The sequence below is a fragment of the Schistocerca gregaria genome, chromosome 2, assembly GCF_023897955.1.
Source record: "Schistocerca gregaria isolate iqSchGreg1 chromosome 2, iqSchGreg1.2, whole genome shotgun sequence".
In the NCBI taxonomy this organism is placed as follows: Eukaryota; Metazoa; Arthropoda; class Insecta; order Orthoptera; family Acrididae; genus Schistocerca; species Schistocerca gregaria.
The window spans coordinates 1,016,498,677-1,016,520,740 of NC_064921.1; the positions used below are offsets into that span (position 1 = coordinate 1,016,498,677).

The window sequence follows — 22,064 nt, forward strand, 5'->3', positions numbered from 1 at the left end:
TGCTCACATCAAATATGAAATTCATTTGATACTGACGCCGAGCATTTTGCGTCGACTCAGCCACTCACGTGCGACCAGTTTGCACAAAACGCTAGTGCTCGTCCGGGATTTGAACCCGGGACCTCCTGCACCCAAAGCAGGAATCATACCCCTAGACCAACGAGCCATCTGACGTGGCAGACGACTATTATTTCAGTGCACTGGGTCCCTCGATGTGGTCCAGGGTGCTCTGGAAAGTCTCGTGTAGGCTGGCGGGATGGGGGCGGCGCGAATTCCCGCGGTCGGCGGCCTTCCTGGGCTATTGGTACCTTCATGTAGAGCTGCCGCTGGGCTCGCACTCCCTGCTGCTAAGAAAGTGATTGCTTTTGCTGCTATGATTTGCAATCACGACTGCGGGAAACGCCGCTATTTCGTTAGGGGTGCTACGGCAGACACCTTCTCGAGCACCCCGAAGACTTCTTGAGCCCTTGGCTGTGATGGTTTCCAGGCTGTCAAAAGAACTGTCGCGTGTGCATTCACGGACGGGAGAGAGGCTGAGGTAATTGCGAGTGAACGGAGATGGACTCCTCCCGTTCGCAGTTTCCGTAGTGTAGCGGTTATCACGTCTGCTTCACACGCAGAAGGTCCCCGGTTCGATCCCGGGCGGGAACAGTATTTTCCTGCCTATGTCGTATTGTACTCCAGTGAGCCACGACATGTGAGGATCTTCTGCATGTACCTTTGTTCTGCAAGTAGCGCATTTATTTAATTTCTTAGTAACGATGACAACACCAGCACGAGTTGTCTCTAATGTAAGGCGCACACAAGTAGTTTCCGTGGTGTAGCGGTTATCACGTCTGCCTAACACGCAGAAGGTCCCCGTGTCGATCCCGGGCGGAAACACTATTTTATCATTAAAAACAAGACATACTAACATGCATCTGCTACCATCTGTACCCAAAAACCTTCGTGATCGCCTTCACACGTCAGATCAGTGTCAATTGCTCACATCAAATATGAAATTCATTTGATACTGACGCCGAGCATTTTGCGTCGACTCAGCCACTCGTGCGACCAGTTTGCACAAAACGCTAGGGCTCGTCCGGGATTTGAACCCGGGACCTCCTGCACCCAAAGCAGGAATCATACCCCTAGACCAACGAGCCATCTGACGTGGCAAATGACTATTATTTCAGTGCACTGGGTCCCTCGATGTGGTCCAGGGTGCTCTGGAAAGTCTCGTGTAGGCTGGCGGGATGGGGGCGGCGCGAATTCCCGCGGTCGGCGGCCTTCCTGGGCTATTGGTACCTTCATGTAGAGCTGCCGCTGGGCTCGCACTCCCTGCTGCTAAGAAAGTGATTGCTTTTGCTGCTATGATTTGCAATCACGACTGCGGGAAACGCCGCTATTTCGTTAGGGGTGCTACGGCAGACACCTTCTCGAGCACCCCGAAGACTTCTTGAGCCCTTGGCTGTGATGGTTTCCAGGCTGTCAAAAGAACTGTCGCGTGTGCATTCACGGACGGGAGAGAGGCTGAGGTAATTGCGAGTGAACGGAGATGGACTCCTCCCGTTCGCAGTTTCCGTAGTGTAGCGGTTATCACGTCTGCTTCACACGCAGAAGGTCCCCGGTTCGATCCCGGGCGGGAACAGTATTTTCCTGCCTATGTCGTATTGTACTCCAGTGAGCCACGACATGTGAGGATCTTCTGCATGTACCTTTGTTCTGCAAGTAGCGCATTTATTTAATTTCTTAGTAACGATGACAACACCAGCACGAGTTGTCTCTAATGTAAGGCGCACACAAGTAGTTTCCGTGGTGTAGCGGTTATCACGTCTGCCTAACACGCAGAAGGTCCCCGTGTCGATCCCGGGCGGAAACACTATTTTATCATTAAAAACAAGACATACTAACATGCATCTGCTACCATCTGTACCCAAAAACCTTCGTAATCGCCTTCACACGTCAGATCAGTGTCAATTGCTCACATCAAATATGAATTTCATTTGATACTGACGCCGAGCATTTTGCGTCGACTCAGCCACTCACGTGCGACCAGTTTGCACAAAACGCTAGGGCTCGTCCGGGATTTGAACCCGGGACCTCCTGCACCCAAAGCAGGAATCATACCCCTAGACCAACGAGCCATCTGACGTGGCAAATGACTATTATTTCAGTGCACTGGGTCCCTCGATGTGGTCCAGGGTGCTCTGGAAAGTCTCGTGTAGGCTGGCGGGATGGGGGCGGCGCGAATTCCCGCGGTCGGCGGCCTTCCTGGGCTATTGGTACCTTCATGTAGAGCTGCCGCTGGGCTCGCACTCCCTGCTGCTAAGAAAGTGATTGCTTTTGCTGCTATGATTTGCAATCACGACTGCGGGAAACGCCGCTATTTCGTTAGGGGTGCTACGGCAGACACCTTCTCGAGCACCCCGAAGACTTCTTGAGCCCTTGGCTGTGATGGTTTCCAGGCTGTCAAAAGAACTGTCGCGTGTGCATTCACGGACGGGAGAGAGGCTGAGGTAATTGCGAGTGAACGGAGATGGACTCCTCCCGTTCGCAGTTTCCGTAGTGTAGCGGTTATCACGTCTGCTTCACACGCAGAAGGTCCCCGGTTCGATCCCGGGCGGGAACAGTATTTTCCTGCCTATGTCGTATTGTACTCCAGTGAGCCACGACATGTGAGGATCTTCTGCATGTACCTTTGTTCTGCAAGTAGCGCATTTATTTAATTTCTTAGTAACGATGACAACACCAGCACGAGTTGTCTCTAATGTAAGGCGCACACAAGTAGTTTCCGTGGTGTAGCGGTTATCACGTCTGCCTAACACGCAGAAGGTCCCCGTGTCGATCCCGGGCGGAAACACTTTTTTATCATTAAAAACAAGACATACTAACATGCATCTGCTACCATCTGTACCCAAAAACCTTCGTAATCGCCTTCACACGTCAGATCAGCGTCAATTGCTCACATCAAATATGAATTTCATTTGATACTGACGCCGAGCATTTTGCGTCGACTCAGCCACTCACGTGCGACCAGTTTGCACAAAACGCTAGTGCTCGTCCGGGATTTGAACCCGGGACCTCCTGCACCCAAAGCAGGAATCATACCCCTAGACCAACGAGCCATCTGACGTGGCAGACGACTATTATTTCAGTGCACTGGGTCCCTCGATGTGGTCCAGGGTGCTCTGGAAAGTCTCGTGTAGGCTGGCGGGATGGGGGCGGCGCGAATTCCCGCGGTCGGCGGCCTTCCTGGGCTATTGGTACCTTCATGTAGAGCTGCCGCTGGGCTCGCACTCCCTGCTGCTAAGAAAGTGATTGCTTTTGCTGCTATGATTTGCAATCACGACTGCGGGAAACGCCGCTATTTCGTTAGGGGTGCTACGGCAGACACCTTCTCGAGCACCCCGAAGACTTCTTGAGCCCTTGGCTGTGATGGTTTCCAGGCTGTCAAAAGAACTGTCGCGTGTGCATTCACGGACGGGAGAGAGGCTGAGGTAATTGCGAGTGAACGGAGATGGACTCCTCCCGTTCGCAGTTTCCGTAGTGTAGCGGTTATCACGTCTGCTTCACACGCAGAAGGTCCCCGGTTCGATCCCGGGCGGGAACAGTATTTTCCTGCCTATGTCGTATTGTACTCCAGTGAGCCACGACATGTGAGGATCTTCTGCATGTACCTTTGTTCTGCAAGTAGCGCATTTATTTAATTTCTTAGTAACGATGACAACACCAGCACGAGTTGTCTCTAATGTAAGGCGCACACAAGTAGTTTCCGTGGTGTAGCGGTTATCACGTCTGCCTAACACGCAGAAGGTCCCCGTGTCGATCCCGGGCGGAAACACTATTTTATCATTAAAAACAAGACATACTAACATGCATCTGCTACCATCTGTACCCAAAAACCTTCGTAATCGCCTTCACACGTCAGATCAGTGTCAATTGCTCACATCAAATATGAAATTCATTTGATACTGACGCCGAGCATTTTGCGTCGACTCAGCCACTCACGTGCGACCAGTTTGCACAAAACGCTAGTGCTCGTCCGGGATTTGAACCCGGGACCTCCTGCACCCAAAGCAGGAATCATACCCCTAGACCAACGAGCCATCTGACGTGGCAGACGACTATTATTTCAGTGCACTGGGTCCCTCGATGTGGTCCAGGGTGCTCTGGAAAGTCTCGTGTAGGCTGGCGGGATGGGGGCGGCGCGAATTCCCGCGGTCGGCGGCCTTCCTGGGCTATTGGTACCTTCATGTAGAGCTGCCGCTGGGCTCGCACTCCCTGCTGCTAAGAAAGTGATTGCTTTTGCTGCTATGATTTGCAATCACGACTGCGGGAAACGCCGCTATTTCGTTAGGGGTGCTACGGCAGACACCTTCTCGAGCACCCCGAAGACTTCTTGAGCCCTTGGCTGTGATGGTTTCCAGGCTGTCAAAAGAACTGTCGCGTGTGCATTCACGGACGGGAGAGAGGCTGAGGTAATTGCGAGTGAACGGAGATGGACTCCTCCCGTTCGCAGTTTCCGTAGTGTAGCGGTTATCACGTCTGCTTCACACGCAGAAGGTCCCCGGTTCGATCCCGGGCGGGAACAGTATTTTCCTGCCTATGTCGTATTGTACTCCAGTGAGCCACGACATGTGAGGATCTTCTGCATGTACCTTTGTTCTGCAAGTAGCGCATTTATTTAATTTCTTAGTAACGATGACAACACCAGCACGAGTTGTCTCTAATGTAAGGCGCACACAAGTAGTTTCCGTGGTGTAGCGGTTATCACGTCTGCCTAACACGCAGAAGGTCCCCGTGTCGATCCCGGGCGGAAACACTATTTTATCATTAAAAACAAGACATACTAACATGCATCTGCTACCATCTGTACCCAAAAACCTTCGTAATCGCCTTCACACGTCAGATCAGTGTCAATTGCTCACATCAAATATGAAATTCATTTGATACTGACGCCGAGCATTTTGCGTCGACTCAGCCACTCACGTGCGACCAGTTTGCACAAAACGCTAGTGCTCGTCCGGGATTTGAACCCGGGACCTCCTGCACCCAAAGCAGGAATCATACCCCTAGACCAACGAGCCATCTGACGTGGCAGACGACTATTATTTCAGTGCACTGGGTCCCTCGATGTGGTCCAGGGTGCTCTGGAAAGTCTCGTGTAGGCTGGCGGGATGGGGGCGGCGCGAATTCCCGCGGTCGGCGGCCTTCCTGGGCTATTGGTACCTTCATGTAGAGCTGCCGCTGGGCTCGCACTCCCTGCTGCTAAGAAAGTGATTGCTTTTGCTGCTATGATTTGCAATCACGACTGCGGGAAACGCCGCTATTTCGTTAGGGGTGCTACGGCAGACACCTTCTCGAGCACCCCGAAGACTTCTTGAGCCCTTGGCTGTGATGGTTTCCAGGCTGTCAAAAGAACTGTCGCGTGTGCATTCACGGACGGGAGAGAGGCTGAGGTAATTGCGAGTGAACGGAGATGGACTCCTCCCGTTCGCAGTTTCCGTAGTGTAGCGGTTATCACGTCTGCTTCACACGCAGAAGGTCCCCGGTTCGATCCCGGGCGGGAACAGTATTTTCCTGCCTATGTCGTATTGTACTCCAGTGAGCCACGACATGTGAGGATCTTCTGCATGTACCTTTGTTCTGCAAGTAGCGCATTTATTTAATTTCTTAGTAACGATGACAACACCAGCACGAGTTGTCTCTAATGTAAGGCGCACACAAGTAGTTTCCGTGGTGTAGCGGTTATCACGTCTGCCTAACACGCAGAAGGTCCCCGTGTCGATCCCGGGCGGAAACACTATTTTATCATTAAAAACAAGACATACTAACATGCATCTGCTACCATCTGTACCCAAAAACCTTCGTAATCGCCTTCACACGTCAGATCAGTGTCAATTGCTCACATCAAATATGAATTTCATTTGATACTGACGCCGAGCATTTTGCGTCGACTCAGCCACTCACGTGCGACCAGTTTGCACAAAACGCTAGGGCTCGTCCGGGATTTGAACCCGGGACCTCCTGCACCCAAAGCAGGAATCATACCCCTAGACCAACGAGCCATCTGACGTGGCAAATGACTATTATTTCAGTGCACTGGGTCCCTCGATGTGGTCCAGGGTGCTCTGGAAAGTCTCGTGTAGGCTGGCGGGATGGGGGCGGCGCGAATTCCCGCGGTCGGCGGCCTTCCTGGGCTATTGGTACCTTCATGTAGAGCTGCCGCTGGGCTCGCACTCCCTGCTGCTAAGAAAGTGATTGCTTTTGCTGCTATGATTTGCAATCACGACTGCGGGAAACGCCGCTATTTCGTTAGGGGTGCTACGGCAGACACCTTCTCGAGCACCCCGAAGACTTCTTGAGCCCTTGGCTGTGATGGTTTCCAGGCTGTCAAAAGAACTGTCGCGTGTGCATTCACGGACGGGAGAGAGGCTGAGGTAATTGCGAGTGAACGGAGATGGACTCCTCCCGTTCGCAGTTTCCGTAGTGTAGCGGTTATCACGTCTGCTTCACACGCAGAAGGTCCCCGGTTCGATCCCGGGCGGGAACAGTATTTTCCTGCCTATGTCGTATTGTACTCCAGTGAGCCACGACATGTGAGGATCTTCTGCATGTACCTTTGTTCTGCAAGTAGCGCATTTATTTAATTTCTTAGTAACGATGACAACACCAGCACGAGTTGTCTCTAATGTAAGGCGCACACAAGTAGTTTCCGTGGTGTAGCGGTTATCACGTCTGCCTAACACGCAGAAGGTCCCCGTGTCGATCCCGGGCGGAAACACTTTTTTATCATTAAAAACAAGACATACTAACATGCATCTGCTACCATCTGTACCCAAAAACCTTCGTAATCGCCTTCACACGTCAGATCAGTGTCAATTGCTCACATCAAATATGAATTTCATTTGATACTGACGCCGAGCATTTTGCGTCGACTCAGCCACTCACGTGCGACCAGTTTGCACAAAACGCTAGTGCTCGTCCGGGATTTGAACCCGGGACCTCCTGCACCCAAAGCAGGAATCATACCCCTAGACCAACGAGCCATCTGACGTGGCAGATGACTATTATTTCAGTGCACTGGGTCCCTCGATGTGGTCCAGGGTGCTCTGGAAAGTCTCGTGTAGGCTGGCGGGATGGGGGCGGCGCGAATTCCCGCGGTCGGCGGCCTTCCTGGGCTATTGGTACCTTCATGTAGAGCTGCCGCTGGGCTCGCACTCCCTGCTGCTAAGAAAGTGATTGCTTTTGCTGCTATGATTTGCAATCACGACTGCGGGAAACGCCGCTATTTCGTTAGGGGTGCTACGGCAGACACCTTCTCGAGCACCCCGAAGACTTCTTGAGCCCTTGGCTGTGATGGTTTCCAGGCTGTCAAAAGAACTGTCGCGTGTGCATTCACGGACGGGAGAGAGGCTGAGGTAATTGCGAGTGAACGGAGATGGACTCCTCCCGTTCGCAGTTTCCGTAGTGTAGCGGTTATCACGTCTGCTTCACACGCAGAAGGTCCCCGGTTCGATCCCGGGCGGGAACAGTATTTTCCTGCCTATGTCGTATTGTACTCCAGTGAGCCACGACATGTGAGGATCTTCTGCATGTACCTTTGTTCTGCGAGTAGCGCATTTATTTAATTTCTTAGTAACGATGACAACACCAGCACGAGTTGTCTCTAATGTAAGGCGCACACAAGTAGTTTCCGTGGTGTAGCGGTTATCACGTCTGCCTAACACGCAGAAGGTCCCCGTGTCGATCCCGGGCGGAAACACTTTTTTATCATTAAAAACAAGACATACTAACATGCATCTGCTACCATCTGTACCCAAAAACCTTCGTAATCGCCTTCACACGTCAGATCAGTGTCAATTGCTCACATCAAATATGAATTTCATTTGATACTGACGCCGAGCATTTTGCGTCGACTCAGCCACTCACGTGCGACCAGTTTGCACAAAACGCTAGGGCTCATCCGGGATTTGAACCCGGGACCTCCTGCACCCAAAGCAGGAACCATACCCCTAAACCAACGAGCCATCTGACGTGGCAAATGACTATTATTTCAGTGCACTGGGTCCCTCGATGTGGTCCAGGGTGCTCTGGAAAGTCTCGTGTAGGCTGGCGGGATGGGGGCGGCGCGAATTCCCGCGGTCGGCGGCCTTCCTGGGCTATTGGTACCTTCATGTAGAGCTGCCGCTGGGCTCGCACTCCCTGCTGCTAAGAAAGTGATTGCTTTTGCTGCTATGATTTGCAATCACGACTGCGGGAAACGCCGCTATTTCGTTAGGGGTGCTACGGCAGACACCTTCTCGAGCACCCCGAAGACTTCTTGAGCCCTTGGCTGTGATGGTTTCCAGGCTGTCAAAAGAACTGTCGCGTGTGCATTCACGGACGGGAGAGAGGCTGAGGTAATTGCGAGTGAACGGAGATGGACTCCTCCCGTTCGCAGTTTCCGTAGTGTAGCGGTTATCACGTCTGCTTCACACGCAGAAGGTCCCCGGTTCGATCCCGGGCGGGAACAGTATTTTCCTGCCTATGTCGTATTGTACTCCAGTGAGCCACGACATGTGAGGATCTTCTGCATGTACCTTTGTTCTGCAAGTAGCGCATTTATTTAATTTCTTAGTAACGATGACAACACCAGCACGAGTTGTCTCTAATGTAAGGCGCACACAAGTAGTTTCCGTGGTGTAGCGGTTATCACGTCTGCCTAACACGCAGAAGGTCCCCGTGTCGATCCCGGGCGGAAACACTATTTTATCATTAAAAACAAGACATACTAACATGCATCTGCTACCATCTGTACCCAAAAACCTTCGTAATCGCCTTCACACGTCAGATCAGTGTCAATTGCTCACATCAAATATGAAATTCATTTGATACTGACGCCGAGCATTTTGCGTCGACTCAGCCACTCACGTGCGACCAGTTTGCACAAAACGCTAGGGCTCGTCCGGGATTTGAACCCGGGACCTCCTGCACCCAAAGCAGGAATCATACCCCTAGACCAACGAGCCATCTGACGTGGCAAATGACTATTATTTCAGTGCACTGGGTCCCTCGATGTGGTCCAGGGTGCTCTGGAAAGTCTCGTGTAGGCTGGCGGGATGGGGGCGGCGCGAATTCCCGCGGTCGGCGGCCTTCCTGGGCTATTGGTACCTTCATGTAGAGCTGCCGCTGGGCTCGCACTCCCTGCTGCTAAGAAAGTGATTGCTTTTGCTGCTATGATTTGCAATCACGACTGCGGGAAACGCCGCTATTTCGTTAGGGGTGCTACGGCAGACACCTTCTCGAGCACCCCGAAGACTTCTTGAGCCCTTGGCTGTGATGGTTTCCAGGCTGTCAAAAGAACTGTCGCGTGTGCATTCACGGACGGGAGAGAGGCTGAGGTAATTGCGAGTGAACGGAGATGGACTCCTCCCGTTCGCAGTTTCCGTAGTGTAGCGGTTATCACGTCTGCTTCACACGCAGAAGGTCCCCGGTTCGATCCCGGGCGGGAACAGTATTTTCCTGCCTATGTCGTATTGTACTCCAGTGAGCCACGACATGTGAGGATCTTCTGCATGTACCTTTGTTCTGCAAGTAGCGCATTTATTTAATTTCTTAGTAACGATGACAACACCAGCACGAGTTGTCTCTAATGTAAGGCGCACACAAGTAGTTTCCGTGGTGTAGCGGTTATCACGTCTGCCTAACACGCAGAAGGTCCCCGTGTCGATCCCGGGCGGAAACACTTTTTTATCATTAAAAACAAGACATACTAACATGCATCTGCTACCATCTGTACCCAAAAACCTTCGTAATCGCCTTCACACGTCAGATCAGTGTCAATTGCTCACATCAAATATGAATTTCATTTGATACTGACGCCGAGCATTTTGCGTCGACTCAGCCACTCACGTGCGACCAGTTTGCACAAAACGCAAGGGCTCATCCGGGATTTGAACCCGGGACCTCCTGCACCCAAAGCAGGAATCATACCCCTAGACCAACGAGCCATCTGACGTGGCAGACGACTATTATTTCAGTGCACTGGGTCCCTCGATGTGGTCCAGGGTGCTCTGGAAAGTCTCGTGTAGGCTGGCGGGATGGGGGCGGCGCGAATTCCCGCGGTCGGCGGCCTTCCTGGGCTATTGGTACCTTCATGTAGAGCTGCCGCTGGGCTCGCACTCCCTGCTGCTAAGAAAGTGATTGCTTTTGCTGCTATGATTTGCAATCACGACTGCGGGAAACGCCGCTATTTCGTTAGGGGTGCTACGGCAGACACCTTCTCGAGCACCCCGAAGACTTCTTGAGCCCTTGGCTGTGATGGTTTCCAGGCTGTCAAAAGAACTGTCGCGTGTGCATTCACGGACGGGAGAGAGGCTGAGGTAATTGCGAGTGAACGGAGATGGACTCCTCCCGTTCGCAGTTTCCGTAGTGTAGCGGTTATCACGTCTGCTTCACACGCAGAAGGTCCCCGGTTCGATCCCGGGCGGGAACAGTATTTTCCTGCCTATGTCGTATTGTACTCCAGTGAGCCACGACATGTGAGGATCTTCTGCATGTACCTTTGTTCTGCGAGTAGCGCATTTATTTAATTTCTTAGTAACGATGACAACACCAGCACGAGTTGTCTCTAATGTAAGGCGCACACAAGTAGTTTCCGTGGTGTAGCGGTTATCACGTCTGCCTAACACGCAGAAGGTCCCCGTGTCGATCCCGGGCGGAAACACTTTTTTATCATTAAAAACAAGACATACTAACATGCATCTGCTACCATCTGTACCCAAAAACCTTCGTAATCGCCTTCACACGTCAGATCAGTGTCAATTGCTCACATCAAATATGAATTTCATTTGATACTGACGCCGAGCATTTTGCGTCGACTCAGCCACTCACGTGCGACCAGTTTGCACAAAACGCTAGGGCTCATCCGGGATTTGAACCCGGGACCTCCTGCACCCAAAGCAGGAACCATACCCCTAGACCAACGAGCCATCTGACGTGGCAAATGACTATTATTTCAGTGCACTGGGTCCCTCGATGTGGTCCAGGGTGCTCTGGAAAGTCTCGTGTAGGCTGGCGGGATGGGGGCGGCGCGAATTCCCGCGGTCGGCGGCCTTCCTGGGCTATTGGTACCTTCATGTAGAGCTGCCGCTGGGCTCGCACTCCCTGCTGCTAAGAAAGTGATTGCTTTTGCTGCTATGATTTGCAATCACGACTGCGGGAAACGCCGCTATTTCGTTAGGGGTGCTACGGCAGACACCTTCTCGAGCACCCCGAAGACTTCTTGAGCCCTTGGCTGTGATGGTTTCCAGGCTGTCAAAAGAACTGTCGCGTGTGCATTCACGGACGGGAGAGAGGCTGAGGTAATTGCGAGTGAACGGAGATGGACTCCTCCCGTTCGCAGTTTCCGTAGTGTAGCGGTTATCACGTCTGCTTCACACGCAGAAGGTCCCCGGTTCGATCCCGGGCGGGAACAGTATTTTCCTGCCTATGTCGTATTGTACTCCAGTGAGCCACGACATGTGAGGATCTTCTGCATGTACCTTTGTTCTGCAAGTAGCGCATTTATTTAATTTCTTAGTAACGATGACAACACCAGCACGAGTTGTCTCTAATGTAAGGCGCACACAAGTAGTTTCCGTGGTGTAGCGGTTATCACGTCTGCCTAACACGCAGAAGGTCCCCGTGTCGATCCCGGGCGGAAACACTTTTTTATCATTAAAAACAAGACATACTAACATGCATCTGCTACCATCTGTACCCAAAAACCTTCGTAATCGCCTTCACACGTCAGATCAGTGTCAATTGCTCACATCAAATATGAATTTCATTTGATACTGACGCCGAGCATTTTGCGTCGACTCAGCCACTCACGTGCGACCAGTTTGCACAAAACGCTAGGGCTCATCCGGGATTTGAACCCGGGACCTCCTGCACCCAAAGCAGGAACCATACCCCTAGACCAACGAGCCATCTGACGTGGCAAATGACTATTATTTCAGTGCACTGGGTCCCTCGATGTGGTCCAGGGTGCTCTGGAAAGTCTCGTGTAGGCTGGCGGGATGGGGGCGGCGCGAATTCCCGCGGTCGGCGGCCTTCCTGGGCTATTGGTACCTTCATGTAGAGCTGCCGCTGGGCTCGCACTCCCTGCTGCTAAGAAAGTGATTGCTTTTGCTGCTATGATTTGCAATCACGACTGCGGGAAACGCCGCTATTTCGTTAGGGGTGCTACGGCAGACACCTTCTCGAGCACCCCGAAGACTTCTTGAGCCCTTGGCTGTGATGGTTTCCAGGCTGTCAAAAGAACTGTCGCGTGTGCATTCACGGACGGGAGAGAGGCTGAGGTAATTGCGAGTGAACGGAGATGGACTCCTCCCGTTCGCAGTTTCCGTAGTGTAGCGGTTATCACGTCTGCTTCACACGCAGAAGGTCCCCGGTTCGATCCCGGGCGGGAACAGTATTTTCCTGCCTATGTCGTATTGTACTCCAGTGAGCCACGACATGTGAGGATCTTCTGCATGTACCTTTGTTCTGCAAGTAGCGCATTTATTTAATTTCTTAGTAACGATGACAACACCAGCACGAGTTGTCTCTAATGTAAGGCGCACACAAGTAGTTTCCGTGGTGTAGCGGTTATCACGTCTGCCTAACACGCAGAAGGTCCCCGTGTCGATCCCGGGCGGAAACACTTTTTTATCATTAAAAACAAGACATACTAACATGCATCTGCTACCATCTGTACCCAAAAACCTTCGTAATCGCCTTCACACGTCAGATCAGTGTCAATTGCTCACATCAAATATGAATTTCATTTGATACTGACGCCGAGCATTTTGCGTCGACTCAGCCACTCACGTGCGACCAGTTTGCACAAAACGCAAGGGCTCATCCGGGATTTGAACCCGGGACCTCCTGCACCCAAAGCAGGAATCATACCCCTAGACCAACGAGCCATCTGACGTGGCAGACGACTATTATTTCAGTGCACTGGGTCCCTCGATGTGGTCCAGGGTGCTCTGGAAAGTCTCGTGTAGGCTGGCGGGATGGGGGCGGCGCGAATTCCCGCGGTCGGCGGCCTTCCTGGGCTATTGGTACCTTCATGTAGAGCTGCCGCTGGGCTCGCACTCCCTGCTGCTAAGAAAGTGATTGCTTTTGCTGCTATGATTTGCAATCACGACTGCGGGAAACGCCGCTATTTCGTTAGGGGTGCTACGGCAGACACCTTCTCGAGCACCCCGAAGACTTCTTGAGCCCTTGGCTGTGATGGTTTCCAGGCTGTCAAAAGAACTGTCGCGTGTGCATTCACGGACGGGAGAGAGGCTGAGGTAATTGCGAGTGAACGGAGATGGACTCCTCCCGTTCGCAGTTTCCGTAGTGTAGCGGTTATCACGTCTGCTTCACACGCAGAAGGTCCCCGGTTCGATCCCGGGCGGGAACAGTATTTTCCTGCCTATGTCGTATTGTACTCCAGTGAGCCACGACATGTGAGGATCTTCTGCATGTACCTTTGTTCTGCGAGTAGCGCATTTATTTAATTTCTTAGTAACGATGACAACACCAGCACGAGTTGTCTCTAATGTAAGGCGCACACAAGTAGTTTCCGTGGTGTAGCGGTTATCACGTCTGCCTAACACGCAGAAGGTCCCCGTGTCGATCCCGGGCGGAAACACTTTTTTATCATTAAAAACAAGACATACTAACATGCATCTGCTACCATCTGTACCCAAAAACCTTCGTAATCGCCTTCACACGTCAGATCAGTGTCAATTGCTCACATCAAATATGAATTTCATTTGATACTGACGCCGAGCATTTTGCGTCGACTCAGCCACTCACGTGCGACCAGTTTGCACAAAACGCTAGGGCTCATCCGGGATTTGAACCCGGGACCTCCTGCACCCAAAGCAGGAACCATACCCCTAGACCAACGAGCCATCTGACGTGGCAAATGACTATTATTTCAGTGCACTGGGTCCCTCGATGTGGTCCAGGGTGCTCTGGAAAGTCTCGTGTAGGCTGGCGGGATGGGGGCGGCGCGAATTCCCGCGGTCGGCGGCCTTCCTGGGCTATTGGTACCTTCATGTAGAGCTGCCGCTGGGCTCGCACTCCCTGCTGCTAAGAAAGTGATTGCTTTTGCTGCTATGATTTGCAATCACGACTGCGGGAAACGCCGCTATTTCGTTAGGGGTGCTACGGCAGACACCTTCTCGAGCACCCCGAAGACTTCTTGAGCCCTTGGCTGTGATGGTTTCCAGGCTGTCAAAAGAACTGTCGCGTGTGCATTCACGGACGGGAGAGAGGCTGAGGTAATTGCGAGTGAACGGAGATGGACTCCTCCCGTTCGCAGTTTCCGTAGTGTAGCGGTTATCACGTCTGCTTCACACGCAGAAGGTCCCCGGTTCGATCCCGGGCGGGAACAGTATTTTCCTGCCTATGTCGTATTGTACTCCAGTGAGCCACGACATGTGAGGATCTTCTGCATGTACCTTTGTTCTGCAAGTAGCGCATTTATTTAATTTCTTAGTAACGATGACAACACCAGCACGAGTTGTCTCTAATGTAAGGCGCACACAAGTAGTTTCCGTGGTGTAGCGGTTATCACGTCTGCCTAACACGCAGAAGGTCCCCGTGTCGATCCCGGGCGGAAACACTTTTTTATCATTAAAAACAAGACATACTAACATGCATCTGCTACCATCTGTACCCAAAAACCTTCGTAATCGCCTTCACACGTCAGATCAGTGTCAATTGCTCACATCAAATATGAATTTCATTTGATACTGACGCCGAGCATTTTGCGTCGACTCAGCCACTCACGTGCGACCAGTTTGCACAAAACGCTAGGGCTCATCCGGGATTTGAACCCGGGACCTCCTGCACCCAAAGCAGGAACCATACCCCTAGACCAACGAGCCATCTGACGTGGCAAATGACTATTATTTCAGTGCACTGGGTCCCTCGATGTGGTCCAGGGTGCTCTGGAAAGTCTCGTGTAGGCTGGCGGGATGGGGGCGGCGCGAATTCCCGCGGTCGGCGGCCTTCCTGGGCTATTGGTACCTTCATGTAGAGCTGCCGCTGGGCTCGCACTCCCTGCTGCTAAGAAAGTGATTGCTTTTGCTGCTATGATTTGCAATCACGACTGCGGGAAACGCCGCTATTTCGTTAGGGGTGCTACGGCAGACACCTTCTCGAGCACCCCGAAGACTTCTTGAGCCCTTGGCTGTGATGGTTTCCAGGCTGTCAAAAGAACTGTCGCGTGTGCATTCACGGACGGGAGAGAGGCTGAGGTAATTGCGAGTGAACGGAGATGGACTCCTCCCGTTCGCAGTTTCCGTAGTGTAGCGGTTATCACGTCTGCTTCACACGCAGAAGGTCCCCGGTTCGATCCCGGGCGGGAACAGTATTTTCCTGCCTATGTCGTATTGTACTCCAGTGAGCCACGACATGTGAGGATCTTCTGCATGTACCTTTGTTCTGCAAGTAGCGCATTTATTTAATTTCTTAGTAACGATGACAACACCAGCACGAGTTGTCTCTAATGTAAGGCGCACACAAGTAGTTTCCGTGGTGTAGCGGTTATCACGTCTGCCTAACACGCAGAAGGTCCCCGTGTCGATCCCGGGCGGAAACACTTTTTTATCATTAAAAACAAGACATACTAACATGCATCTGCTACCATCTGTACCCAAAAACCTTCGTAATCGCCTTCACACGTCAGATCAGTGTCAATTGCTCACATCAAATATGAATTTCATTTGATACTGACGCCGAGCATTTTGCGTCGACTCAGCCACTCACGTGCGACCAGTTTGCACAAAACGCAAGGGCTCATCCGGGATTTGAACCCGGGACCTCCTGCACCCAAAGCAGGAATCATACCCCTAGACCAACGAGCCATCTGACGTGGCAGACGACTATTATTTCAGTGCACTGGGTCCCTCGATGTGGTCCAGGGTGCTCTGGAAAGTCTCGTGTAGGCTGGCGGGATGGGGGCGGCGCGAATTCCCGCGGTCGGCGGCCTTCCTGGGCTATTGGTACCTTCATGTAGAGCTGCCGCTGGGCTCGCACTCCCTGCTGCTAAGAAAGTGATTGCTTTTGCTGCTATGATTTGCAATCACGACTGCGGGAAACGCCGCTATTTCGTTAGGGGTGCTACGGCAGACACCTTCTCGAGCACCCCGAAGACTTCTTGAGCCCTTGGCTGTGATGGTTTCCAGGCTGTCAAAAGAACTGTCGCGTGTGCATTCACGGACGGGAGAGAGGCTGAGGTAATTGCGAGTGAACGGAGATGGACTCCTCCCGTTCGCAGTTTCCGTAGTGTAGCGGTTATCACGTCTGCTTCACACGCAGAAGGTCCCCGGTTCGATCCCGGGCGGGAACAGTATTTTCCTGCCTATGTCGTATTGTACTCCAGTGAGCCACGACATGTGAGGATCTTCTGCATGTACCTTTGTTCTGCAAGTAGCGCATTTATTTAATTTCTTAGTAACGATGACAACACCAGCACGAGTTGTCTCTAATGTAAGGCGCACACAAGTAGTTTCCGTGGTGTAGCGGTTATCACGTCTGCCTAACACGCAGAAGGTCCCCGTGTCGATCCCGGGCGGAAACACTTTTTTATCATTAAAAACAAGACATACTAACATGCATCTGCTACCATCTGTACCCAAAAACCTTCGTAATCGCCTTCACACGTCAGATCAGTGTCAATTGCTCACATCAAATATGAATTTCATTTGATACTGACGCCGAGCATTTTGCGTCGACTCAGCCACTCACGTGCGACCAGTTTGCACAAAACGCTAGGGCTCATCCGGGATTTGAACCCGGGACCTCCTGCACCCAAAGCAGGAACCATACCCCTAGACCAACGAGCCATCTGACGTGGCAAATGACTATTATTTCAGTGCACTGGGTCCCTCGATGTGGTCCAGGGTGCTCTGGAAAGTCTCGTGTAGGCTGGCGGGATGGGGGCGGCGCGAATTCCCGCGGTCGGCGGCCTTCCTGGGCTATTGGTACCTTCATGTAGAGCTGCCGCTGGGCTCGCACTCCCTGCTGCTAAGAAAGTGATTGCTTTTGCTGCTATGATTTGCAATCACGACTGCGGGAAACGCCGCTATTTCGTTAGGGGTGCTACGGCAGACACCTTCTCGAGCACCCCGAAGACTTCTTGAGCCCTTGGCTGTGATGGTTTCCAGGCTGTCAAAAGAACTGTCGCGTGTGCATTCACGGACGGGAAAGAGGCTGAGGTAATTGCGAGTGAACGGAGATGGACTCCTCCCGTTCGCAGTTTCCGTAGTGTAGCGGTTATCACGTCTGCTTCACACGCAGAAGGTCCCCGGTTCGATCCCGGGCGGGAACAGTATTTTCCTGCCTATGTCGTATTGTACTCCAGTGAGCCACGACATGTGAGGATCTTCTGCATGTACCTTTGTTCTGCAAGTAGCGCATTTATTTAATTTCTTAGTAACGATGACAACACCAGCACGAGTTGTCTCTAATGTAAGGCGCACACAAGTAGTTTCCGTGGTGTAGCGGTTATCACGTCTGCCTAACACGCAGAAGGTCCCCGTGTCGATCCCGGGCGGAAACACTATTTTATCATTAAAAACAAGACATACTAACATGCATCTGCTACCATCTGTACCCAAAAACCTTCGTAATCGCCTTCACACGTCAGATCAGTGTCAATTGCTCACATCAAATATGAAATTCATTTGATACTGACGCCGAGCATTTTGCGTCGACTCAGCCACTCACGTGCGACCAGTTTGCACAAAACGCTAGGGCTCGTCCGGGATTTGAACCCGGGACCTCCTGCACCCAAAGCAGGAATCATACCCCTAGACCAACGAGCCATCTGACGTGGCAAATGACTATTATTTCAGTGCACTGGGTCCCTCGATGTGGTCCAGGGTGCTCTGGAAAGTCTCGTGTAGGCTGGCGGGATGGGGGCGGCGCGAATTCCCGCGGTCGGCGGCCTTCCTGGGCTATTGGTACCTTCATGTAGAGCTGCCGCTGGGCTCGCACTCCCTGCTGCTAAGAAAGTGATTGCTTTTGCTGCTATGATTTGCAATCACGACTGCGGGAAACGCCGCTATTTCGTTAGGGGTGCTACGGCAGACACCTTCTCGAGCACCCCGAAGACTTCTTGAGCCCTTGGCTGTGATGGTTTCCAGGCTGTCAAAAGAACTGTCGCGTGTGCATTCACGGACGGGAGAGAGGCTGAGGTAATTGCGAGTGAACGGAGATGGACTCCTCCCGTTCGCTGTTTCCGTAGTGTAGCGGTTATCACGTCTGCTTCACACGCAGAAGGTCCCCGGTTCGATCCCGGGCGGGAACAGTATTTTCCTGCCTATGTCGTATTGTACTCCAGTGAGCCACGACATGTGAGGATCTTCTGCATGTACCTTTGTTCTGCAAGTAGCGCATTTATTTAATTTCTTAGTAACGATGACAACACCAGCACGAGTTGTCTCTAATGTAAGGCGCACACAAGTAGTTTCCGTGGTGTAGCGGTTATCACGTCTGCCTAACACGCAGAAGGTCCCCGTGTCGATCCCGGGCGGAAACACTTTTTTATCATTAAAAACAAGACATACTAACATGCATCTGCTACCATCTGTACCCAAAAACCTTCGTAATCGCCTTCACACGTCAGATCAGTGTCAATTGCTCACATCAAGTATGAATTTCATTTGATACTGACGCCGAGCATTTTGCGTCGACTCAGCCACTCACGTGCGACCAGTTTGCACAAAACGCTAGGGCTCGTCCGGGATTTGAACCCGGGACCTCCTGCACCCAAAGCAGGAATCATACCCCTAGACCAACGAGCCATCTGACGTGGCACATGACTATTATTTCAGTGCACTGGTTCCCTCGATGTGGTCCAGGGTGCTCTGGAAAGTCTCGTGTAGGCTGGCGGGATGGGGGCGGCGTGAATTCCCGCGGTCGGCGGCCTTCCTGGGCTATTGGTACCTTCATGTAGAGCTGCCGCTGGGCTCGCACTCCCTGCTGCTAAGAAAGTGATTGCTTTTGCTGCTATGATTTGCAATCACGACTGCGGGAAACGCCGCTATTTCGTTAGGGGTGCTACGGCAGACACCTTCTCGAGCACCCCGAAGACTTCTTGAGCCCTTGGCTGTGATGGTTTCCAGGCTGTCAAAAGAACTGTCGCGTGTGCATTCACGGACGGGAGAGAGGCTGAGGTATTTGCGAGTGAACGGTGATGGACTCCTCCCGTTCGCAGTTTCCGTAGTGTAGCGGTTATCACGTCTGCTTCACACGCAGAAGGTCCCCGGTTCGATCCCGGGCGGGAACAGTATTTTCCTGCCTATGTCGTATTGTACTCCAGTGAGCCACGACATGTGAGGATCTTCTGCATGTACCTTTGTTCTGCAAGTAGCGCATTTATTTAATTTCTTAGTAACGATGACAACACCAGCACGAGTTGTCTCTAATGTAAGGCGCACACAAGTAGTTTCCGTGGTGTAGCGGTTATCACGTCTGCCTAACACGCAGAAGGTCCCCGTGTCGATCCCGGGCGGAAACACTTTTTTATCATTAAAAACAAGACATACTAACATGCATCTGCTACCATCTGTACCCAAAAACCTTCGTAATCGCCTTCACACGTCAGATCAGTGTCAATTGCTCACATCAAGTATGAATTTCATTTGATACTGACGCCGAGCATTTTGCGTCGACTCAGCCACTCACGTGCGACCAGTTTGCACAAAACGCTAGGGCTCGTCCGGGATTTGAACCCGGGACCTCCTGCACCCAAAGCAGGAATCATACCCCTAGACCAACGAGCCATCTGACGTGGCAAATGACTATTATTTCAGTGCACTGGGTCCCTCGATGTGGTCCAGGGTGCTCTGGAAAGTCTCGTGTAGGCTGGCGGGATGGGGGCGGCGCGAATTCCCGCGGTCGGCGGCCTTCCTGGGCTATTGGTACCTTCATGTAGAGCTGCCGCTGGGCTCGCACTCCCTGCTGCTAAGAAAGTGATTGCTTTTGCTGCTATGATTTGCAATCACGACTGCGGGAAACGCCGCTATTTCGTTAGGGGTGCTACGGCAGACACCTTCTCGAGCACCCCGAAGACTTCTTGAGCCCTTGGCTGTGATGGTTTCCAGGCTGTCAAAAGAACTGTCGCGTGTGCATTCACGGACGGGAGAGAGGCTGAGGTAATTGCGAGTGAACGGAGATGGACTCCTCCCGTTCGCAGTTTCCGTAGTGTAGCGGTTATCACGTCTGCTTCACACGCAGAAGGTCCCCGGTTCGATCCCGGGCGGGAACAGTATTTTCCTGCCTATGTCGTATTGTACTCCAGTGAGCCACGACATGTGAGGATCTTCTGCATGTACCTTTGTTCTGCAAGTAGCGCATTTATTTAATTTCTTAGTAACGATGACAACACCAGCACGAGTTGTCTCTAATGTAAGGCGCACACAAGTAGTTTCCGTGGTGTAGCGGTTATCACGTCTGCCTAACACGCAGAAGGTCCCCGTGTCGATCCCGGGCGGAAACACTTTTTTATCATTAAAAACAAGACATACTAACATGCATCTGCTACCATCTGTACCCAAAAACCTTCGTAATCGCCTTCACACGTCAGATCAGTGTCAATTGCTCACATCAAATATGAATTTCATTTGATACTGACGCCGAGCATTTTGCGTCGACTCAGCCACTCACGTGCGACCAGTTTGCACAAAACGCTAGGGCTCGTCCGGGATTTGAACCCGGGACCTCCTGCACCCAAAGCAGGAATCATACCCCTAGACCAACGAGCCATCTGACGTGGCAAATGACTATTATTTCAGTGCACTGGGTCCCTCGATGTGGTCCAGGGTGCTCTGGAAAGTCTCGTGTAGGCTGGCGGGATGGGGGCGGCGCGAATTCCCGCGGTCGGCGGCCTTCCTGGGCTATTGGTACCTTCATGTAGAGCTGCCGCTGGGCTCGCACTCCCTGCTGCTAAGAAAGTGATTGCTTTTGCTGCTATGATTTGCAATCACGACTGCGGGAAACGCCGCTATTTCGTTAGGGGTGCTACGGCAGACACCTTCTCGAGCACCCCGAAGACTTCTTGAGCCCTTGGCTGTGATGGTTTCCAGGCTGTCAAAAGAACTGTGGCGTGTGCATTCACGGACGGGAGAGAGGCTGAGGTAATTGCGAGTGAACGGTGATGGACTCCTCCCGTTCGCAGTTTCCGTAGTGTAGCGGTTATCACGTCTGCTTCACACGCAGAAGGTCCCCGGTTCGATCCCGGGCGGGAACAGTATTTTCCTTCCTATGTCGTATTGTACTCCAGTGAGCCACGACATGTGAGGATCTTCTGCATGTACCTTTGTTCTGCAAGTAGCGCATTTATTTAATTTCTTAGTAACGATGACAACACCAGCACGAGTTGTCTCTAATGTAAGGCGCACACAAGTAGTTTCCGTGGTGTAGCGGTTATCACGTCTGCCTAACACGCAGAAGGTCCCCGTGTCGATCCCGGGCGGAAACACTTTTTTTATCATTAAAAACAAGACATACTAACATGCATCTGCTACCATCTGTACCCAAAAACCTTCGTAATCGCCTTCACACGTCAGATCAGTGTCAATTGCTCACATCAAGTATGAATTTCATTTGATACTGACGCCGAGCATTTTGCGTCGACTCAGCCACTCACGTGCGACCAGTTTGTACAAAACGCTAGGGCTCGTCCGGGATTTGAACCCGGGACCTCCTGCACCCAAAGCAGGAATCATACCCCTAGACCAACGAGCCATCTGACGTGGCAAATGACTATTATTTCAGTGCACTGGGTCCCTCGATGTGGTCCAGGGTGCTCTGGAAAGTCTCGTGTAGGCTGGCGGGATGGGGGCGGCGCGAATTCCCGCGGTCGGCGGCCTTCCTGGGCTATTGGTACCTTCATGTAGAGCTGCCGCTGGGCTCGCACTCCCTGCTGCTAAGAAAGTGATTGCTTTTGCTGCTATGATTTGCAATCACGACTGCGGGAAACGCCGCTATTTCGTTAGGGGTGCTACGGCAGACACCTTCTCGAGCACCCCGAAGACTTCTTGAGCCCTTGGCTGTGATGGTTT

General features: G+C 52.1%; 67 non-coding genes across 67 annotated transcripts; 44 read left to right on the plus strand and 23 right to left on the minus strand.

Annotated features, from left to right (window-relative positions):
* Positions 1-93: 93 nt before the first annotated feature.
* On the minus strand, positions 94-166 carry Trnap-ugg (transfer RNA proline (anticodon UGG)). Its single transcript has one exon. It is a non-coding gene; the product is annotated as a tRNA-Pro (tRNA).
* A 412-nt stretch (positions 167-578) lies between these two features.
* Positions 579-651, plus strand: Trnav-cac (transfer RNA valine (anticodon CAC)). The gene has a single exon. It is a non-coding gene; the product is annotated as a tRNA-Val (tRNA).
* A 158-nt stretch (positions 652-809) lies between these two features.
* Trnav-aac (transfer RNA valine (anticodon AAC)) lies at positions 810-882 on the plus strand. Its single transcript has one exon. It is a non-coding gene; the product is annotated as a tRNA-Val (tRNA).
* Positions 883-1,073: 191 nt separating this feature from the next.
* Positions 1,074-1,145, minus strand: Trnap-ugg (transfer RNA proline (anticodon UGG)). The gene has a single exon. It is a non-coding gene; the product is annotated as a tRNA-Pro (tRNA).
* A 412-nt stretch (positions 1,146-1,557) lies between these two features.
* On the plus strand, positions 1,558-1,630 carry Trnav-cac (transfer RNA valine (anticodon CAC)). Its single transcript has one exon. It is a non-coding gene; the product is annotated as a tRNA-Val (tRNA).
* Positions 1,631-1,788: 158 nt separating this feature from the next.
* Positions 1,789-1,861, plus strand: Trnav-aac (transfer RNA valine (anticodon AAC)). Its single transcript has one exon. It is a non-coding gene; the product is annotated as a tRNA-Val (tRNA).
* A 193-nt stretch (positions 1,862-2,054) lies between these two features.
* Trnap-ugg (transfer RNA proline (anticodon UGG)) lies at positions 2,055-2,126 on the minus strand. Its single transcript has one exon. It is a non-coding gene; the product is annotated as a tRNA-Pro (tRNA).
* Positions 2,127-2,538: 412 nt separating this feature from the next.
* On the plus strand, positions 2,539-2,611 carry Trnav-cac (transfer RNA valine (anticodon CAC)). Its single transcript has one exon. It is a non-coding gene; the product is annotated as a tRNA-Val (tRNA).
* A 158-nt stretch (positions 2,612-2,769) lies between these two features.
* On the plus strand, positions 2,770-2,842 carry Trnav-aac (transfer RNA valine (anticodon AAC)). The gene has a single exon. It is a non-coding gene; the product is annotated as a tRNA-Val (tRNA).
* A 192-nt stretch (positions 2,843-3,034) lies between these two features.
* Trnap-ugg (transfer RNA proline (anticodon UGG)) lies at positions 3,035-3,107 on the minus strand. The gene has a single exon. It is a non-coding gene; the product is annotated as a tRNA-Pro (tRNA).
* A 412-nt stretch (positions 3,108-3,519) lies between these two features.
* On the plus strand, positions 3,520-3,592 carry Trnav-cac (transfer RNA valine (anticodon CAC)). The gene has a single exon. It is a non-coding gene; the product is annotated as a tRNA-Val (tRNA).
* A 158-nt stretch (positions 3,593-3,750) lies between these two features.
* On the plus strand, positions 3,751-3,823 carry Trnav-aac (transfer RNA valine (anticodon AAC)). Its single transcript has one exon. It is a non-coding gene; the product is annotated as a tRNA-Val (tRNA).
* A 192-nt stretch (positions 3,824-4,015) lies between these two features.
* Positions 4,016-4,088, minus strand: Trnap-ugg (transfer RNA proline (anticodon UGG)). The gene has a single exon. It is a non-coding gene; the product is annotated as a tRNA-Pro (tRNA).
* Positions 4,089-4,500: 412 nt separating this feature from the next.
* On the plus strand, positions 4,501-4,573 carry Trnav-cac (transfer RNA valine (anticodon CAC)). The gene has a single exon. It is a non-coding gene; the product is annotated as a tRNA-Val (tRNA).
* A 158-nt stretch (positions 4,574-4,731) lies between these two features.
* On the plus strand, positions 4,732-4,804 carry Trnav-aac (transfer RNA valine (anticodon AAC)). The gene has a single exon. It is a non-coding gene; the product is annotated as a tRNA-Val (tRNA).
* Positions 4,805-4,996: 192 nt separating this feature from the next.
* Positions 4,997-5,069, minus strand: Trnap-ugg (transfer RNA proline (anticodon UGG)). The gene has a single exon. It is a non-coding gene; the product is annotated as a tRNA-Pro (tRNA).
* Positions 5,070-5,481: 412 nt separating this feature from the next.
* Positions 5,482-5,554, plus strand: Trnav-cac (transfer RNA valine (anticodon CAC)). Its single transcript has one exon. It is a non-coding gene; the product is annotated as a tRNA-Val (tRNA).
* A 158-nt stretch (positions 5,555-5,712) lies between these two features.
* On the plus strand, positions 5,713-5,785 carry Trnav-aac (transfer RNA valine (anticodon AAC)). Its single transcript has one exon. It is a non-coding gene; the product is annotated as a tRNA-Val (tRNA).
* Positions 5,786-5,978: 193 nt separating this feature from the next.
* On the minus strand, positions 5,979-6,050 carry Trnap-ugg (transfer RNA proline (anticodon UGG)). Its single transcript has one exon. It is a non-coding gene; the product is annotated as a tRNA-Pro (tRNA).
* Positions 6,051-6,462: 412 nt separating this feature from the next.
* On the plus strand, positions 6,463-6,535 carry Trnav-cac (transfer RNA valine (anticodon CAC)). The gene has a single exon. It is a non-coding gene; the product is annotated as a tRNA-Val (tRNA).
* A 158-nt stretch (positions 6,536-6,693) lies between these two features.
* On the plus strand, positions 6,694-6,766 carry Trnav-aac (transfer RNA valine (anticodon AAC)). Its single transcript has one exon. It is a non-coding gene; the product is annotated as a tRNA-Val (tRNA).
* Positions 6,767-6,958: 192 nt separating this feature from the next.
* Positions 6,959-7,031, minus strand: Trnap-ugg (transfer RNA proline (anticodon UGG)). The gene has a single exon. It is a non-coding gene; the product is annotated as a tRNA-Pro (tRNA).
* A 412-nt stretch (positions 7,032-7,443) lies between these two features.
* Positions 7,444-7,516, plus strand: Trnav-cac (transfer RNA valine (anticodon CAC)). Its single transcript has one exon. It is a non-coding gene; the product is annotated as a tRNA-Val (tRNA).
* Positions 7,517-7,674: 158 nt separating this feature from the next.
* Trnav-aac (transfer RNA valine (anticodon AAC)) lies at positions 7,675-7,747 on the plus strand. The gene has a single exon. It is a non-coding gene; the product is annotated as a tRNA-Val (tRNA).
* Positions 7,748-7,940: 193 nt separating this feature from the next.
* Positions 7,941-8,012, minus strand: Trnap-ugg (transfer RNA proline (anticodon UGG)). The gene has a single exon. It is a non-coding gene; the product is annotated as a tRNA-Pro (tRNA).
* A 412-nt stretch (positions 8,013-8,424) lies between these two features.
* Positions 8,425-8,497, plus strand: Trnav-cac (transfer RNA valine (anticodon CAC)). Its single transcript has one exon. It is a non-coding gene; the product is annotated as a tRNA-Val (tRNA).
* Positions 8,498-8,655: 158 nt separating this feature from the next.
* Trnav-aac (transfer RNA valine (anticodon AAC)) lies at positions 8,656-8,728 on the plus strand. The gene has a single exon. It is a non-coding gene; the product is annotated as a tRNA-Val (tRNA).
* A 193-nt stretch (positions 8,729-8,921) lies between these two features.
* On the minus strand, positions 8,922-8,993 carry Trnap-ugg (transfer RNA proline (anticodon UGG)). The gene has a single exon. It is a non-coding gene; the product is annotated as a tRNA-Pro (tRNA).
* A 412-nt stretch (positions 8,994-9,405) lies between these two features.
* On the plus strand, positions 9,406-9,478 carry Trnav-cac (transfer RNA valine (anticodon CAC)). The gene has a single exon. It is a non-coding gene; the product is annotated as a tRNA-Val (tRNA).
* Positions 9,479-9,636: 158 nt separating this feature from the next.
* On the plus strand, positions 9,637-9,709 carry Trnav-aac (transfer RNA valine (anticodon AAC)). Its single transcript has one exon. It is a non-coding gene; the product is annotated as a tRNA-Val (tRNA).
* A 193-nt stretch (positions 9,710-9,902) lies between these two features.
* Positions 9,903-9,974, minus strand: Trnap-ugg (transfer RNA proline (anticodon UGG)). Its single transcript has one exon. It is a non-coding gene; the product is annotated as a tRNA-Pro (tRNA).
* Positions 9,975-10,386: 412 nt separating this feature from the next.
* Trnav-cac (transfer RNA valine (anticodon CAC)) lies at positions 10,387-10,459 on the plus strand. The gene has a single exon. It is a non-coding gene; the product is annotated as a tRNA-Val (tRNA).
* Positions 10,460-10,617: 158 nt separating this feature from the next.
* Trnav-aac (transfer RNA valine (anticodon AAC)) lies at positions 10,618-10,690 on the plus strand. Its single transcript has one exon. It is a non-coding gene; the product is annotated as a tRNA-Val (tRNA).
* A 193-nt stretch (positions 10,691-10,883) lies between these two features.
* Positions 10,884-10,955, minus strand: Trnap-ugg (transfer RNA proline (anticodon UGG)). The gene has a single exon. It is a non-coding gene; the product is annotated as a tRNA-Pro (tRNA).
* Positions 10,956-11,367: 412 nt separating this feature from the next.
* On the plus strand, positions 11,368-11,440 carry Trnav-cac (transfer RNA valine (anticodon CAC)). Its single transcript has one exon. It is a non-coding gene; the product is annotated as a tRNA-Val (tRNA).
* A 158-nt stretch (positions 11,441-11,598) lies between these two features.
* On the plus strand, positions 11,599-11,671 carry Trnav-aac (transfer RNA valine (anticodon AAC)). Its single transcript has one exon. It is a non-coding gene; the product is annotated as a tRNA-Val (tRNA).
* A 193-nt stretch (positions 11,672-11,864) lies between these two features.
* On the minus strand, positions 11,865-11,936 carry Trnap-ugg (transfer RNA proline (anticodon UGG)). The gene has a single exon. It is a non-coding gene; the product is annotated as a tRNA-Pro (tRNA).
* A 412-nt stretch (positions 11,937-12,348) lies between these two features.
* Trnav-cac (transfer RNA valine (anticodon CAC)) lies at positions 12,349-12,421 on the plus strand. Its single transcript has one exon. It is a non-coding gene; the product is annotated as a tRNA-Val (tRNA).
* Positions 12,422-12,579: 158 nt separating this feature from the next.
* On the plus strand, positions 12,580-12,652 carry Trnav-aac (transfer RNA valine (anticodon AAC)). Its single transcript has one exon. It is a non-coding gene; the product is annotated as a tRNA-Val (tRNA).
* Positions 12,653-12,845: 193 nt separating this feature from the next.
* On the minus strand, positions 12,846-12,917 carry Trnap-ugg (transfer RNA proline (anticodon UGG)). Its single transcript has one exon. It is a non-coding gene; the product is annotated as a tRNA-Pro (tRNA).
* A 412-nt stretch (positions 12,918-13,329) lies between these two features.
* On the plus strand, positions 13,330-13,402 carry Trnav-cac (transfer RNA valine (anticodon CAC)). Its single transcript has one exon. It is a non-coding gene; the product is annotated as a tRNA-Val (tRNA).
* Positions 13,403-13,560: 158 nt separating this feature from the next.
* Trnav-aac (transfer RNA valine (anticodon AAC)) lies at positions 13,561-13,633 on the plus strand. The gene has a single exon. It is a non-coding gene; the product is annotated as a tRNA-Val (tRNA).
* Positions 13,634-13,826: 193 nt separating this feature from the next.
* Positions 13,827-13,898, minus strand: Trnap-ugg (transfer RNA proline (anticodon UGG)). The gene has a single exon. It is a non-coding gene; the product is annotated as a tRNA-Pro (tRNA).
* A 412-nt stretch (positions 13,899-14,310) lies between these two features.
* On the plus strand, positions 14,311-14,383 carry Trnav-cac (transfer RNA valine (anticodon CAC)). Its single transcript has one exon. It is a non-coding gene; the product is annotated as a tRNA-Val (tRNA).
* Positions 14,384-14,541: 158 nt separating this feature from the next.
* On the plus strand, positions 14,542-14,614 carry Trnav-aac (transfer RNA valine (anticodon AAC)). The gene has a single exon. It is a non-coding gene; the product is annotated as a tRNA-Val (tRNA).
* Positions 14,615-14,807: 193 nt separating this feature from the next.
* Trnap-ugg (transfer RNA proline (anticodon UGG)) lies at positions 14,808-14,879 on the minus strand. The gene has a single exon. It is a non-coding gene; the product is annotated as a tRNA-Pro (tRNA).
* Positions 14,880-15,291: 412 nt separating this feature from the next.
* On the plus strand, positions 15,292-15,364 carry Trnav-cac (transfer RNA valine (anticodon CAC)). Its single transcript has one exon. It is a non-coding gene; the product is annotated as a tRNA-Val (tRNA).
* Positions 15,365-15,522: 158 nt separating this feature from the next.
* Trnav-aac (transfer RNA valine (anticodon AAC)) lies at positions 15,523-15,595 on the plus strand. The gene has a single exon. It is a non-coding gene; the product is annotated as a tRNA-Val (tRNA).
* A 193-nt stretch (positions 15,596-15,788) lies between these two features.
* On the minus strand, positions 15,789-15,860 carry Trnap-ugg (transfer RNA proline (anticodon UGG)). The gene has a single exon. It is a non-coding gene; the product is annotated as a tRNA-Pro (tRNA).
* Positions 15,861-16,272: 412 nt separating this feature from the next.
* Trnav-cac (transfer RNA valine (anticodon CAC)) lies at positions 16,273-16,345 on the plus strand. Its single transcript has one exon. It is a non-coding gene; the product is annotated as a tRNA-Val (tRNA).
* Positions 16,346-16,503: 158 nt separating this feature from the next.
* Positions 16,504-16,576, plus strand: Trnav-aac (transfer RNA valine (anticodon AAC)). Its single transcript has one exon. It is a non-coding gene; the product is annotated as a tRNA-Val (tRNA).
* Positions 16,577-16,769: 193 nt separating this feature from the next.
* On the minus strand, positions 16,770-16,841 carry Trnap-ugg (transfer RNA proline (anticodon UGG)). The gene has a single exon. It is a non-coding gene; the product is annotated as a tRNA-Pro (tRNA).
* Positions 16,842-17,253: 412 nt separating this feature from the next.
* Positions 17,254-17,326, plus strand: Trnav-cac (transfer RNA valine (anticodon CAC)). The gene has a single exon. It is a non-coding gene; the product is annotated as a tRNA-Val (tRNA).
* Positions 17,327-17,484: 158 nt separating this feature from the next.
* On the plus strand, positions 17,485-17,557 carry Trnav-aac (transfer RNA valine (anticodon AAC)). Its single transcript has one exon. It is a non-coding gene; the product is annotated as a tRNA-Val (tRNA).
* A 193-nt stretch (positions 17,558-17,750) lies between these two features.
* Positions 17,751-17,822, minus strand: Trnap-ugg (transfer RNA proline (anticodon UGG)). The gene has a single exon. It is a non-coding gene; the product is annotated as a tRNA-Pro (tRNA).
* A 412-nt stretch (positions 17,823-18,234) lies between these two features.
* Positions 18,235-18,307, plus strand: Trnav-cac (transfer RNA valine (anticodon CAC)). The gene has a single exon. It is a non-coding gene; the product is annotated as a tRNA-Val (tRNA).
* Positions 18,308-18,465: 158 nt separating this feature from the next.
* Trnav-aac (transfer RNA valine (anticodon AAC)) lies at positions 18,466-18,538 on the plus strand. Its single transcript has one exon. It is a non-coding gene; the product is annotated as a tRNA-Val (tRNA).
* A 193-nt stretch (positions 18,539-18,731) lies between these two features.
* Positions 18,732-18,803, minus strand: Trnap-ugg (transfer RNA proline (anticodon UGG)). Its single transcript has one exon. It is a non-coding gene; the product is annotated as a tRNA-Pro (tRNA).
* Positions 18,804-19,215: 412 nt separating this feature from the next.
* Trnav-cac (transfer RNA valine (anticodon CAC)) lies at positions 19,216-19,288 on the plus strand. The gene has a single exon. It is a non-coding gene; the product is annotated as a tRNA-Val (tRNA).
* Positions 19,289-19,446: 158 nt separating this feature from the next.
* On the plus strand, positions 19,447-19,519 carry Trnav-aac (transfer RNA valine (anticodon AAC)). Its single transcript has one exon. It is a non-coding gene; the product is annotated as a tRNA-Val (tRNA).
* A 193-nt stretch (positions 19,520-19,712) lies between these two features.
* On the minus strand, positions 19,713-19,784 carry Trnap-ugg (transfer RNA proline (anticodon UGG)). Its single transcript has one exon. It is a non-coding gene; the product is annotated as a tRNA-Pro (tRNA).
* A 412-nt stretch (positions 19,785-20,196) lies between these two features.
* On the plus strand, positions 20,197-20,269 carry Trnav-cac (transfer RNA valine (anticodon CAC)). Its single transcript has one exon. It is a non-coding gene; the product is annotated as a tRNA-Val (tRNA).
* A 158-nt stretch (positions 20,270-20,427) lies between these two features.
* Trnav-aac (transfer RNA valine (anticodon AAC)) lies at positions 20,428-20,500 on the plus strand. The gene has a single exon. It is a non-coding gene; the product is annotated as a tRNA-Val (tRNA).
* A 193-nt stretch (positions 20,501-20,693) lies between these two features.
* Positions 20,694-20,765, minus strand: Trnap-ugg (transfer RNA proline (anticodon UGG)). Its single transcript has one exon. It is a non-coding gene; the product is annotated as a tRNA-Pro (tRNA).
* A 412-nt stretch (positions 20,766-21,177) lies between these two features.
* On the plus strand, positions 21,178-21,250 carry Trnav-cac (transfer RNA valine (anticodon CAC)). Its single transcript has one exon. It is a non-coding gene; the product is annotated as a tRNA-Val (tRNA).
* Positions 21,251-21,408: 158 nt separating this feature from the next.
* Trnav-aac (transfer RNA valine (anticodon AAC)) lies at positions 21,409-21,481 on the plus strand. Its single transcript has one exon. It is a non-coding gene; the product is annotated as a tRNA-Val (tRNA).
* A 194-nt stretch (positions 21,482-21,675) lies between these two features.
* On the minus strand, positions 21,676-21,747 carry Trnap-ugg (transfer RNA proline (anticodon UGG)). The gene has a single exon. It is a non-coding gene; the product is annotated as a tRNA-Pro (tRNA).
* Positions 21,748-22,064: the final 317 nt, after the last annotated feature.